The 13,250-nt window shown below is 35.4% G+C and overlaps 1 long non-coding RNA gene across 1 annotated transcript in view; it reads right to left on the bottom strand.

The window, feature by feature from the left end:
- Positions 1-13,250, bottom strand: part of LOC136839364 (uncharacterized) — a 327,006-nt gene that overhangs the window by 61,663 nt on the left and 252,093 nt on the right. The window lies entirely within an intron of this gene.

Consider the following 13,250-nt stretch of genomic DNA (forward strand, 5'->3'; position numbering starts at 1 on the left):
TTGTGATGTAAAATAATGTGTCAAAACAGTTACCATTCGTATCTAAATAGGAACGTCAGTAAAATGCTGAGCATGAATATTTAACTACAGATAGAAATTACTTTTGATGTTAAGTGACGTAACGTAAACCCATGTGTCTAAATGTTGCCAATATTGATAATTTTTAAGAACTTAGTCAACGGTTAATGGCTAAGCTTAGTTTAGTGCCACCTCAGAGAGCCACGCCTCAACTAATATAATTGTTTAACTTCAGGCAAACTTGGCAAAGGAAGCAATGAAACAGCATGCACTCTTTCTTTCTTACTTTCATCCTGAAGGAACTTAAATGGACCAAACGCGCACATTGCCTGTGTGACGGAATTGAGAGAGAGAGAGAGAGAGAGAGAGAGAGAGAGAGAGAGACTCAAACATGGCAACGATGTTTTATTCAATAAGACATGAAAAGGCAATCACTTATTTACCTAACTTTTGACATTAAAAGTTCAAGAAGATGGAGGAGAAGGAAAGGAAGATGGACCCGAGGTCTATAGACCTTCGATGGACCAATATCAGGAGGACGAGTCATAAGTAAGGGAGATACCCAGGACCCACTAGTTCCAAGGTCATGAGAACTGATGGTATGCCTGCTTCGATTCCGCAGTATTTGTCTATTCCAGAGCCCAAACTCAAAATGAGTAAATACAACGCGAGGAAGTCAAAAGCGCTGGAGGTCTCAGGCACTAGAGGTGACACCGAAGGTAGCAGATCCATCAAGAGATAACTGGACCCTCTGGAAAAGGAGGTAATGGCATCGCTGAGGAGGAGGTTCCACTGACCCGGAATCATGAGTAAAAATGAATAAAAGTCTGGCAAGCGTCGGGTTACGGGAACGTGGAAATAGAATGCCAAAATTTTGTCGGAAATAGTGTGAAAATCAAGTATTCTTACTATTGTGCTAGTTTTAATTAATCAAATTAATGTTACAAAAATTTTGTCTAGAAAATTGTTTTAATTGAATCGTATCACTTCAAAGCATTGAATAAAAGAGTAAGAAAATTGAACCTCGCACTCATTAAAATTAGCTACCAACGAGTGGTAAATTAGGTCCCTAAATCTGAGTATTCACTTAACAAATTTCATAATTTCTTCTCGTATCAACTTTACGGGTGCACAAAATGTCGGCGGTATTTGGAATCGAGGTTCCACTATTCTTAACCAAGGTGAACGGGCTTAAAAATACACATAAAACAAATAAAAATTCAAAATGATATATGACTTATTATTCTTTTATGTATGTCTTTCTATTTAATATGCACATGGTACTCGAAGTATTGACCATTAAAAGATAAGTTACGAAACATTTATCGACAAGCTTCTTATCTCTGATTGCGGCTATCGGCTAAAGAAACTACAAGTCCTTGTTTATGGCGCCTTCAGAATCGTTATCCTTAAAAGTTCTATCTTCTTAGTTTTAGTGAGAGGTCCACCATTTCATCAAAGCGCGGAAAAGATGAAAATTAGTCGGTTAAAGTATGACTAGAGAGGAGAGGCTACCCACACGCCTTAAAGTTTCTCAGACAATCGGTAACTTAAAAAACCTTCCACTTCAGTTAGAAGGGAGGAGTGATTTTCTTTCCCCTCTCACTCCTCTCTCCTTTCATTTGTTAGCTCTTTACTAACCTTGAAGACCCACCTACACCTACGCAGAGAGAGAGAGAGAGAGAGAGAGAGAGAGAGAGAGAGAGAGAGAGAGAAAAGAGAAAAGTAGTAGATCACTTCTTTCAAGACTCAAAAACACTTCAAAGAGCTATTGATTCCCTTTTTAGGTTCATTTTCACAGGTAAAGCACTTTCTCTCCCTCTCTCTCTCTCTCTCTCTCTCTCTCTCTCTCTCTCTCTCTCTCTCTCTGTGCACAGAGTGTGTGAAGAGTTTTGAAAGGCATCTTCAGCTCCATCACATCAAAGCGATCATTCCGCCACTAAAGAGGGCTCTCAAAAAGTCACTGTTTGTCAGCTTGGCATCGGTTTTTAATGTCATTTTTTCTGATTTTTATCTCTCTCTCTCTCTCTCTCTCTCTCTCTCTCTCTCTCTCTCTCTCTCTCTCTTCGATAAGAGTTTTACATGCTTCAATGATCCCGTCCACTGATACGTATCTCTTTTTTCCGCGCTTTATCGTATATGTGTGATTCCCTTCAATTGAATACAATACCAAAACATGCGCCGGTATGTGCAAAAATAATGAATGAAAGAAGTTAGAGTATTTTCCTCATTTTCCATTACTTTTCGATGATTTCTTGCTGTGTAATTACAAGATGTACTCGACGCAAGAAGAGGATTAAAACTTCTTTAGGATATGAAGCCTGTTTTTGCATTTAATGCTCATGAAATCTTGAACGAACCCCATTCGTTCTCCAGTCCTGCCGGACTCAGAAATAATGAGATTGTTTTGACTGTCTTCGTTGTACAACCTTAGACCTTTAACATTAAAATATTCGTATGATCGGGGAGTTTTAGTTCTAAAGTTTACATAGAAATGTCTCTTCCATTATTACTTTGCGCACAATATAACATTTGAACATCAAATGGTTAATATGTGCATTTCAGAACTAAAAAAAAAAAAATTGTACAGAGAAAATCTTACAACTCAATAAAAAATATTAATCTTAAATGGTAGAGCAAGATATTTACAAACTCACTTGGAACGATGAGATAGATATGAGTCTCAAGCCTGTAGTATGAAGCAACTAAGTATAGAAAAAGTTGGATTTAATGCAGAGCCGTGGAAGATCGCAAAAGTGTGAGAAAACGATGACTTTCTTATCACTTCCTGTCTTTTTTTTCTTTTTTTGTACCAAGAGAAGGCAAAAGGTACAAAAGGATGAAAACGAGAAAGTTCGTTGATTCTCTCTCTCTCTCTCCCTTGTTAAACGAGTAATGACTGTAATCGCTGAATTAAATAGGCTCCCTTTAATCCTTAATTAACATACATGCTATGTTCATCGGTAGTGACATAAAAATCTACTCAAAACTTTCTCTTGATCTTTGTGTTTTGGTGGTAATACATGTATCAAGACCACGTTTAAAAGTATTTATGAATATTTATTAAATCCTAACATTAATATACGCCTTATCATTTTTCAACAGGTCTCATAAGAACGTATTCTAAATGGCAAATTTTATCTGCATGTAGCTGCTTCTGTAGGAAGTCTTCTCCTACACGCGCAATGCACCATATACTGGGCGCTTCTTCTTATAGATATTTGACGATGGACCAAAAACTCTGTCAATATGCAGAATATATTTTCCATATTGCAATCGACCTGATTGCAGTGATGCGCAGATTTACTATAGATATTTACTGAGGATGTACGGACAGTTAACACAAGCAACAACGTCAATTGATGCATATATCTAAACGCTTCCTCCCTTACTATTAAAAATGGAATCACCCAACTAGTAAAAAGTGCAAGCTGATGCATCTATTGGTCCCTAAATAAACACTGTTTCTTTTCTTGGCCAGTAGAGGCTCTGTCGTCACTTTTGTACCTTATAACAGAAATTACCGGATTTTTTTTTCCGGCAGAAGTGAAACGAACGTAAACCATTCGATTACCTTTTGCGCTTATCTACTTTTATTACCTCAATACCATTTACAAAAAAACGATGCATTTATTATAAATATGCGTATGATCAAATAACAAAAAACCTAACCATGATATACGTACTTCGAATTTAAGATTTTCAATCTAATTGTACTATGTCTTCCAGTAAATTCGCTGATAAAGTTTGCAGAAGCGAATGAACATTTAAAAAAATAGCTTGAAAATAGTATTTTTTTCGTAGATAAATTCAGGCTAGATAGATGGGTAGATAGATAGACAGACAGACTGACTGACAGACAGACAGATAGACAGATAGATATTAGATAAACTGACAAGCATTTCCACAAAATCTGAGGATATTTTGTAATGCATATTCATTCATTTTAATTTTCTTTTTTTTTATTTTATGCTACGAAGAAATTTTACGCATCTGCTGCAAGTAAATTATCTCCTGAAACAAAAAAGAAAATTAATGTAGTACAATTAAGTTGGAAAGAATTTTATTTTTCAATTACTTTTACTATTTAACTTTGATATTAATCATTACTGAAGAAGCAAAGAATTTTGTTACTGTAGCTATGATGTAACATGCAGTTCCAATATACTTATAAATAATATGCACTTTATAAAACGAAATTACCTGAAGAAAACAGTGTCAGTTACCGCTCTCCTAGGGCTGGCCCGAAGGATCAGATTTATTTTTACGTGGCTAAGAACCAATTGGTTACCTAGCAACGGGACTTACAGCTTATTGTGGAATCCGAACCACATTATAGCGAAATGAATTTCTATCACCAGAAACAAATTCCTCTTGTTCTTCACTGGCCGGTCGGAGATTCGAACTCGCGACCAACAAAGTGGTAGCCGAGAACGGAACCCGTTCACCCAGCGAGGAACTGAGAGAGAGAGAGAGAGAGAGAGAGAGAGAGAGAGAGAGAGAGAGAGAGAGAGAGACTAGTTCGGCGACCATAAATCAGTGCTGCAAGATATACCAGTTCTTTTGGGTAAATAGTTCTTAGCCTTCGGTCATTTTCTATTTGCATCTTCAAAACACTACCCATGTTTTAGAACTGTTCATATTTGGCTGGACAGGCAACACTGATGTTTATAGCTCAATAAACTCACCACTAACTTCCATTTGCTTCTGCTTTTAATTTGGACGGAGATATGTATCTTCAACGGCACACATCTTAAAACAAAAATATTTACTGTTGACGTGCAGTTTCTGTCATGAAGTCAGTACTGTCTAAACTCTCTCTCTCTCTCTCTCTCTCTCTCTCTCTCTCTCTCTCAAACCCACCCACACACAAAAGTGTCGTTTTAATGTTCCTATAGGAATAGAATTACTGCCTTCAAGTCCTGCACATCAGGCAAAGGTCACTCAGACCTGACAACACTTTTGTGAACAGGAATCTTCCTTGTAATGATTGTAATGATAAAGACGTGTAATAATATGTAGCATATCATGGAAAGTAAACATGGTGAAGAATCCTTTTAAAAAAATTGCGAGTCTTATATAACATTTGTATCCCTAATGGCGAAATAACTCACAAATGGCCGACAGTAGGAGTATGAATATTTTTTAGGGTAAATCAATAATGTAAGAATGGCGTCAATTCACAGTAAATATGACAGTTCGGCTACCAAGGAAAGATAAAACAAAACAAAACAGAATTATTCTTTAAATCTTCAGCTCAAAACCCTTATGGATACAGTCAACAGACTATAAACCAAGAGGGCTCCAGAGGGAAATCAGCCTGCAAAGAGAGAATAGTTACAGGAAACGGGACAGAACATGAACCGATACACCTGAAATTCAAGAGACGTCAGCAGAGAGCCAGAATGAATTTGCTCCTCGCTTCAGTATTCTGAGGTCGGAAGATTTCATAAAGGCGCTAAGTAAACTATTCAGCAATTTAGCTGAGGGTAAGATAAAACTTCTTACAAAATCAAGAATCAAGTAAAAAAAAAAAAGGAAGAGCTTGCGACAGGTACACAAAAAAAGGAGAGTTTGCGACAATTCACGATAATATGGAAAGTGCGATAATAAACACGCACAAGCAAATAAAAAAAAAAAGCATAGAAAAACAATCAACGTCACATCTGTTCATGATTACTAGGTGCACTATTCGTTCATTAGCAAATTACAGAGCCGTAAAGCCCTTGGGCATTAACGCTGATTTGAATGACTGATCTACAGCCAACACAAAAAAAAAGTAGTTCAGAAATAAGAGTTTTGGTCCGACGAATCCGATTTTCCGCTTGAGGAATAAAGTAAGAATGGAATTGGAAAAGGATTTCGGGATTAATTAAAAGGGATCGAAGGAGAAAATTAGAGAATAAACAAGGATGAGGTTTCGGGGAATAATTTGGGAACAAATTAAAATAGGTTGACCGAGAAATTTGGGCAATGTTGTTCATTTACAGGATCTTGACAATTCTAATATATCACTGTTTTTACTATTGCATCTTAGAGATATTACAGTCTATAAAGCTGTTGGTTTATATATATATATATATATATATATGTATATATATAATATATATATATATATATATATATATATATATATATATATATAAACCAACAGCTTTATAGACTGTGATATATATATATATAATATATATATATATATATATATATATATATATATATATATATATATATATATATATATATATATATATATATATATATATATACACAAAACCTGTACCGTTCTAAAAACAGCAAAAACGCATCTTTCTCATCATCTGAAATTAGTTTGGGGAAAGTAATGTTACTACTTTACTGCAAAATATTATCTTCTTAAAATAAATAAGGAGCCGAGGAGATTTTGACATATTCACAAGGCCACCCTCATCTTCGTTAGGAAAAAAGTTGAAGGTGGAGCTGAAATATAATAAACTAAACTTCAGCTTATAATTTAGCTTAACCTTCAGCTTTTTTCCCTAACGAAAATGAGGATGGCCTTGTGAATATGTCATCATCTCTTCGGCTCCCTTACCATTTTAAGAAGAATATAATATTTTGCAGTAAAAAATTTGTTTTATATAGAGTCAAAGGTCGTATTTCAATTTATCTCTCTTATCCTGTTTATCCTTTTATCTGTCTATTTTCTTATTTACCTTCCTAGTTTCATGAAGGCGTGTATTTGGAATTCCAAAAGAATCCCGCTTCGTTTCCCTTCCATTCAGGGTAAAAGTAAAATCGGCATAATGTAGTTTTCAAGCAACCGCCGGTCGCCACAACTCTGATTATTGATTTTGCCTGTCTAATATTTCCTCTTTATTTTTCTATATTTCGAGATCAAGACACTGAAGATGAAGTTAGTGGGAAGTTTGGAATTCGGAGAGAAGAGGAAAAGGAAGCTCGTAGCGTTCGAGGATGTTTCATTAACCAGATCAAAACTTCATAACCTCTTTCCGACTTTTCAGAGAACCCGCTTGTTGAAGCTCAGTTATCCAAGAACAAAACTCTCTCTGTCTGTCTGTCATTAAAGGAAAAAGTTTCTTCTTTCCACAGTGCAGTTCTCTTGAAACTACCCTCTTTCTGTCTATTATATAAGGAAAAAAACTTTCTCATTCTTTGATGAGTCTTTTTGAAGCTTTGAGTTTTCATAAAATAACTCGACCCTTTCTTTCCCTCTCTCTCTCTCTCTCTCTCTCTCTCTCTCTCTCCACTGCTCAACAAAAGTTTTGCTTGAATTTTGTGTCGGTTCCCTTTCAGCCTTAGTAGTCCAGTGAACGTCAAAGGACTTATAAATAGCAACCTTCTTAAATATGGGATTAAAACCGTAAGTCTTTTGATTTCACTTGCCGAAACCATCAACGGATATTACGTTAGAGATTGAATCACGGCACGACAGTTATGTCTGGGCAGTTTTCTGTTATTTGCTAGGAGGGTAATTTACTGACAGAAGGTGAGTTATGAAGTGCTTTGATACAGCAGGAAAAATCCTTTTAAATGGGCAATTAAAAGAGGACAGATGCTTAGATCACCCTAACTTTCAATGAAGCAAATCCTTTTCCTATCCAAAGGAATCCAGGGTTGGTGTCTTGAGTCGTGTTTACGAGCAGGTAAATTCCTCTCCTGTCATAATGGAAACCAGGGTTTGCTTGAGTCGTCCTGAATTACAAGTGGGTTAACCTTTTTCCTGTCCTAATGAACTCAGGTTGTAAAGAAATCCTTTTTATGTCGTAAGGAATCCAGGTTGTAAAGTCTGTCATAAGTCGTCCTCACTTACAGGAGGGGAAATACCTTTAATAGTTAGAGTCCAGCTGTATACACCACCATTATCCTACCATTCAACACCTTACCACAGTTACGATTCGCCACAAGACATATACTTCTAGGATAAGGCTAGCGTGGTCGAAAACCAACCAACATACCTTGTTTTAATGCCTCTCCGGTTGAGAGCTTTCCCGCGTGAGAGATCATAAACACCTCCATATACGAGTATATATATATGAGAAAGATCATAAAGTATATAATTTTTCATCCAAAAGAGGATACAATCAAGGTACTTGAAAATTCATGTACTCGACCTTCGTCTGATATGGTTACCTAAACCCAAAAACACACACAAAAATAAAACAAGAAAAAAATTCGTCTATTTCTCTATGCTTTCGTGATTCTCTGTCGCAAAACTAATGCTTTAATTTTCCCCAAGTCATTAGGATGCAATTACCTCCCACTGACAACGCCAGCAAAGATCATTACTTTTCCGTCGATTCATTAGAAAGCCTCTCTCTGCTTTTCCTCCTCCTTCAGCAAGACAAACCTTTCCCTGGAGATTTCTCACTTTCACCTCGAGAAAGTAAAGAAGGAAATCGCAAGAGAATCCGAGAAATATTGCAACCTGCACACACACGGTCGAGTGAATTTCTTGTGAGTCAAAAATCGCGGTTTTTCGTTATTTGGTGATGCGATCTGAATCGGATGGTGGAAGATCTTTCCGATAAAGGGACTCTCCGATTACAGATGTTTACGTGAAATGGAGATTTTATATCATGACGCCTTATTGTAGAAATCAGAATATTAATGAATCAAGCGTTGAGTTCTTATGTTTCATTAGCCTTGCCATTTTGCAAAAATCTGCCAAACAAGTAAACAAAGATTTACCGGACGCTATTTTGTAGAACTCAGCTAATCATTCAGTAATGTAGGTTATACATTTTACTCTCCGACGCAGTTTTATAGTAATCAATCAATCATCCAACTGTGCAGATCTAAGTTTTACATTGTAACGCAGTTTTAGAGGGTAAACTTTCAATCACTTTTTAAGAATTTATCTACATCGAGATGCTATTTTATAGAAATTAATCAGCAAATTAATGATAAAGGTTTTAGTAGACTATCTGCAATGTTGCCATTCTGTGGAAATCCTTCAGTAAACCATTCAAGATTTTTTTTTTTAAATGAAGAGGGGACTAAAATGAAAACATGTTTTTCACAAATATCGGTTCAGAATGGAAGATCTCTCAGAAATAAAAAGGTGACTAAAAAAGAAAAGCATTTTACACAAAGATCTCTGAATCATCGGCTAAAAGTGGCAGCTCTTTCAAATTGCAATGGATTCGAGTGCGCCGAAAACTGACGCCAGTGCTTCCGAAAACAAAAGAATAGGACAGATCTTGAAAAATCAGAATTTACCATGGATGGGTAATTGCTCTAACAGGGAATCGAAACAGAGCCAGCTGAGACCACGAAGATGGAAGACTAAAAGTCATTTCACTTTGTAAAGACTTAACGAGTAAAATCCTCGTAAGTGAGAACGAAAAATATTCTCGTTATAAGGTTTGAAAGATTGTAGTCAGAAGACTGCAGTAATATTGAAGTGGTAATTATCAGTGCGTTTATGTCTAAAATACAGTCATATACAGGTTAGCGAGTATGTAGTCACAGTTCCTCAGATGTAACAATACAAAACGATTGTAGCTGAGCTTTATAATAAGAGTGCCAGCGCACCCTTGCTCACTTGCGCGCGCGCACACACACACACACACACACACACACACACACACACACACACACACACACATATATATATATATATATATATATATATATATATATATATATATATATATATATATATAGTGTATATATGTATATATTGTGTATATTTTTGTGTGAAAGTTAGAATTATAGAGCGATGAAGAACCAAGAATCGTTTATTACTTTTTTTGTCGACAAAAGATAATCAGTGAAATTTTTTTTTGTTGAATACCTAATGAGCTATTTGACTGTGTCTACGTATATTCAGATCTTCATGCTGGTGGATTTATTTTATTTATGAAAAAGTAAAAGTGAACCATCAAAAAGAGAACAGGGCGTTTCTTATTACCTGGTCTAAAACAAAGAAAAGGTACTATGCAACCTATCGAGAAATATAAAAATTCTTATATCCTTGGAAAAAAATACTTCACGTGAAAGAAAGCCGAGCTAATTAAGTTATCAATTGGTGAGTGATAACACTATCATTTATGAAGATGTCTTTCAATCAGAATCGCGTAAAATGAATTATTATTCAGGTCAGAATAAAGATAATTAGTCTTGGGAAATCCACGCCAAGCATTGGAATGAACCTGAGCCCTTTATAAAAGTGACATTTTTTATGCAGCTGATCCATTTTTCAAAATTAGCTTTTACTTCTGTCCAATAATTGTTATAAGAATCTGTCACTTTTTTCAGAGGCACGTCATCGAGATATTAGACTGATTAATAAATGTCAATGTTTATTACCAGAGGACATTTCCAGTGTCCTTTTAATTTTAGAAACATTTCAGTCCTCATTTTTTTCTCTGATGCTGTGAATGAATATAGAACTGAAACATGAGCGCGTAGGTGTAACGCTTGAAAGATAGGGAAGAGAAAAATAATTCAAAAGTCTACAAGATACCATGACGAAATGTGGCTAATACGTGAGTAAAATGTGATGTTAGGATTATGATAAAGTCTGAAAAGGCGAATATATACGTACTGCCTGACGGAATTTGGCTGTAATCACTAGGAGAGTGATAACAGATACGAACTGCTTTTACAAGCAAGAAACTGTTCTGATGCAGAATGCAATTACTGGGATAAGGATAAAAAAAATATACGAAAAATGAGAGGGTAATGTTTTCCTGGTAATATAATGTCTAGTGTGAAAGTGAGGAAAAGTTGCATGGACTGGTGAAAAAGTCTGAAATAACTTACATATCGAAATAAATATTACCAGTAGAGGTAACCGAAAGAAAGGTTCTACGGTGAATTAGAGCAATTTAGATAATGCAGCGGGTATTAGAACAAACGGCAAGGGAAATCTACTGAAAAGAATAGAAATAGAGAAAAGGCATGACTCTTAAATGAACTGTAAAACGATGAAGACATTACAGCACTTGTGAATTAAAGGTAGCGAAACTCAAGGTGCACGTAAGATGTTCAGTAAGTTCTTCCTGGCGAGAGCAATGTTTAGACAAGGAGCGTGAAGGGAGCATTAATCATAAACTATTGACAAGAGAAATAAATGTTGGCAGTATGATAAATGAACAGTGGGGTACAGAGATGCTCTGGCGGAAAGGACGACAAAAGTGAAAAGATGAATGGGAAATTGTTGAGGTGATTACCTATTAGCAGAAGACGTGTGCATCCAATGCTCTGGGTGCCAGGAGGGGAGAAAGCCAGCAAATATGATGAATTTAGAACCAGAGACATGTCAGGAAGGAGTGGTTCATATTTCTGGGGATTATTGGAAAATGTGTAATGTTAATCTGTAGATGAAGAAAAAAAAAAGATCTAGAGGGATGACATGTCTTCGGTTTTCTTGAAGTGGGTGAAAAGGTAAGAACACTATCTTTTCTTAGGGGTATTTACCATATAATATCTCTTTATAATTTTTTGTGAAATATAGTATTTTTCACTAACACATTCACAAACATACATATCAATCAATGAAACTATCTATTTATCTATACTATACATATATATATATATATGTATATAATGTATATATACATATATACATATATATACATACACACACACATATATATATACATATATATATATATATATATATATATATATATATATATATATATATATATATATACTGTATATATATTATATATATATGTAAATTAAGGGACCAGGAGGCATGGCTAGCCAGATGTAAATAGCCCTATAGATTTAAGACCAGGTTTTGATGAAACAAAAACAAATCATCAAAAGGATTTTTTAACAGATAAAAAATAAAGATAAAATCACCTGACATCTAATGTCATCGATTTGGTTCAACTAAGCCATAAAGAACATAATATCTCTTACATGCACTGATTTTCTTAACGCCAACTCATAAAATGTTCAACACTTCATATACATATAAATATCCGTACAGAGTCTACTGGTCAAATTCGTCAGTTATAACTGCCAACAGATCTGTTTCCGAAGTAAAAAGACACTGAAACTCAGTACCTCGCTCTTTATAAATACTTCTCAGATTTCCTTCCAGAACCTTTTCGTAACTTTGTAGGCCTCATTTATATTGAGTTAGGCTACGGAGATAACGGAACCCACTTTTTTTCCCTCCTTTATCAAAGAAGAGAAATGTGGGATCCAAGACAAACTGTATACCTCATTTCATCCTCTCCTTAATTTAGATACGGATATTTTGAGAATATTTCTCAGTTTTATCTGAAAGGAGAAAACAAGAAAATAAAATAAAAGAACTCTGGAAAGGTCGAGACTTTTAGATAGCGGAGAGATTGACTTCTCTGTTTGTAAACAACACAGACGGTCCATTTAGCGGATAAAAAGGCTCGAGTAGAATCGAGGTAGAATTCTCCGAAAAAAGAAATTTTCGGGAGGTGATTTTTATGGTGAATTGAAAAGCAGATTACCGGAATGGATGTGAACCGATAAAGGAAGCTGCATTACGCCAGGTATCATTCAGATCTTCGTCTGTTGACGAAGATCCTTTTAAATTATTGACATAGTGATTCCCTGGAAAATCAGGACGAATGCTTACAAGACTAGACTGTCGTAAACAAGGAAGGAAAGATGGCGGACATTGCAAAAATCACCTTTTCATGTTTCCTTTGGGCCTGGGTTAGGAAAGGTTTATTTTATGCAATCTGACATTGGCCCGGATATGGTGGTCAAAAGGCCTTATGTTGCCGTCCTTTTGGTATTTGCTCTTAAAAAATTAAGGACACTACCAACTAAATATTCTAAAAAATAAGGAAAGTAGTTACTACATGTTCTTAGAAATAGGCTTGAATGCTCTTGAAAATTAAGCAAAATAGAGACTAAATGCTCTTGAAAATTAAGGAAACTGGGGAGTAAAATGCTCTTCAAAATTAATGAAATTATGGGCTAAATGTTCTTGAAAGTTAATGAAACCAGGAATAAGAGCTCTCGAAAATTAAGGAAACCAGGGACGAGATGCTCTTGAAATGTAAGAGACCTGTGTAATAAACTTTCTTGAAAGTAAAGAAGCTGTTAACCAAGTACTCTTAGAATTCAACGAAACTAATTACCAAATGCTCTAAAAAATTCAGAAGTAAATGATGCGATGCTTACGAACGTTTATGCATACGAATGAAGCGTTGCTGTGACAGAAAAAATTAAATATATCTTAGTTTAACCAGACCACTGAGCTGATTAACAGCTCTCCTAGGGCT

Source organism: Macrobrachium rosenbergii, chromosome 6 (assembly GCF_040412425.1).
Source record: "Macrobrachium rosenbergii isolate ZJJX-2024 chromosome 6, ASM4041242v1, whole genome shotgun sequence".
Classification (NCBI taxonomy): Eukaryota; Metazoa; Arthropoda; class Malacostraca; order Decapoda; family Palaemonidae; genus Macrobrachium; species Macrobrachium rosenbergii.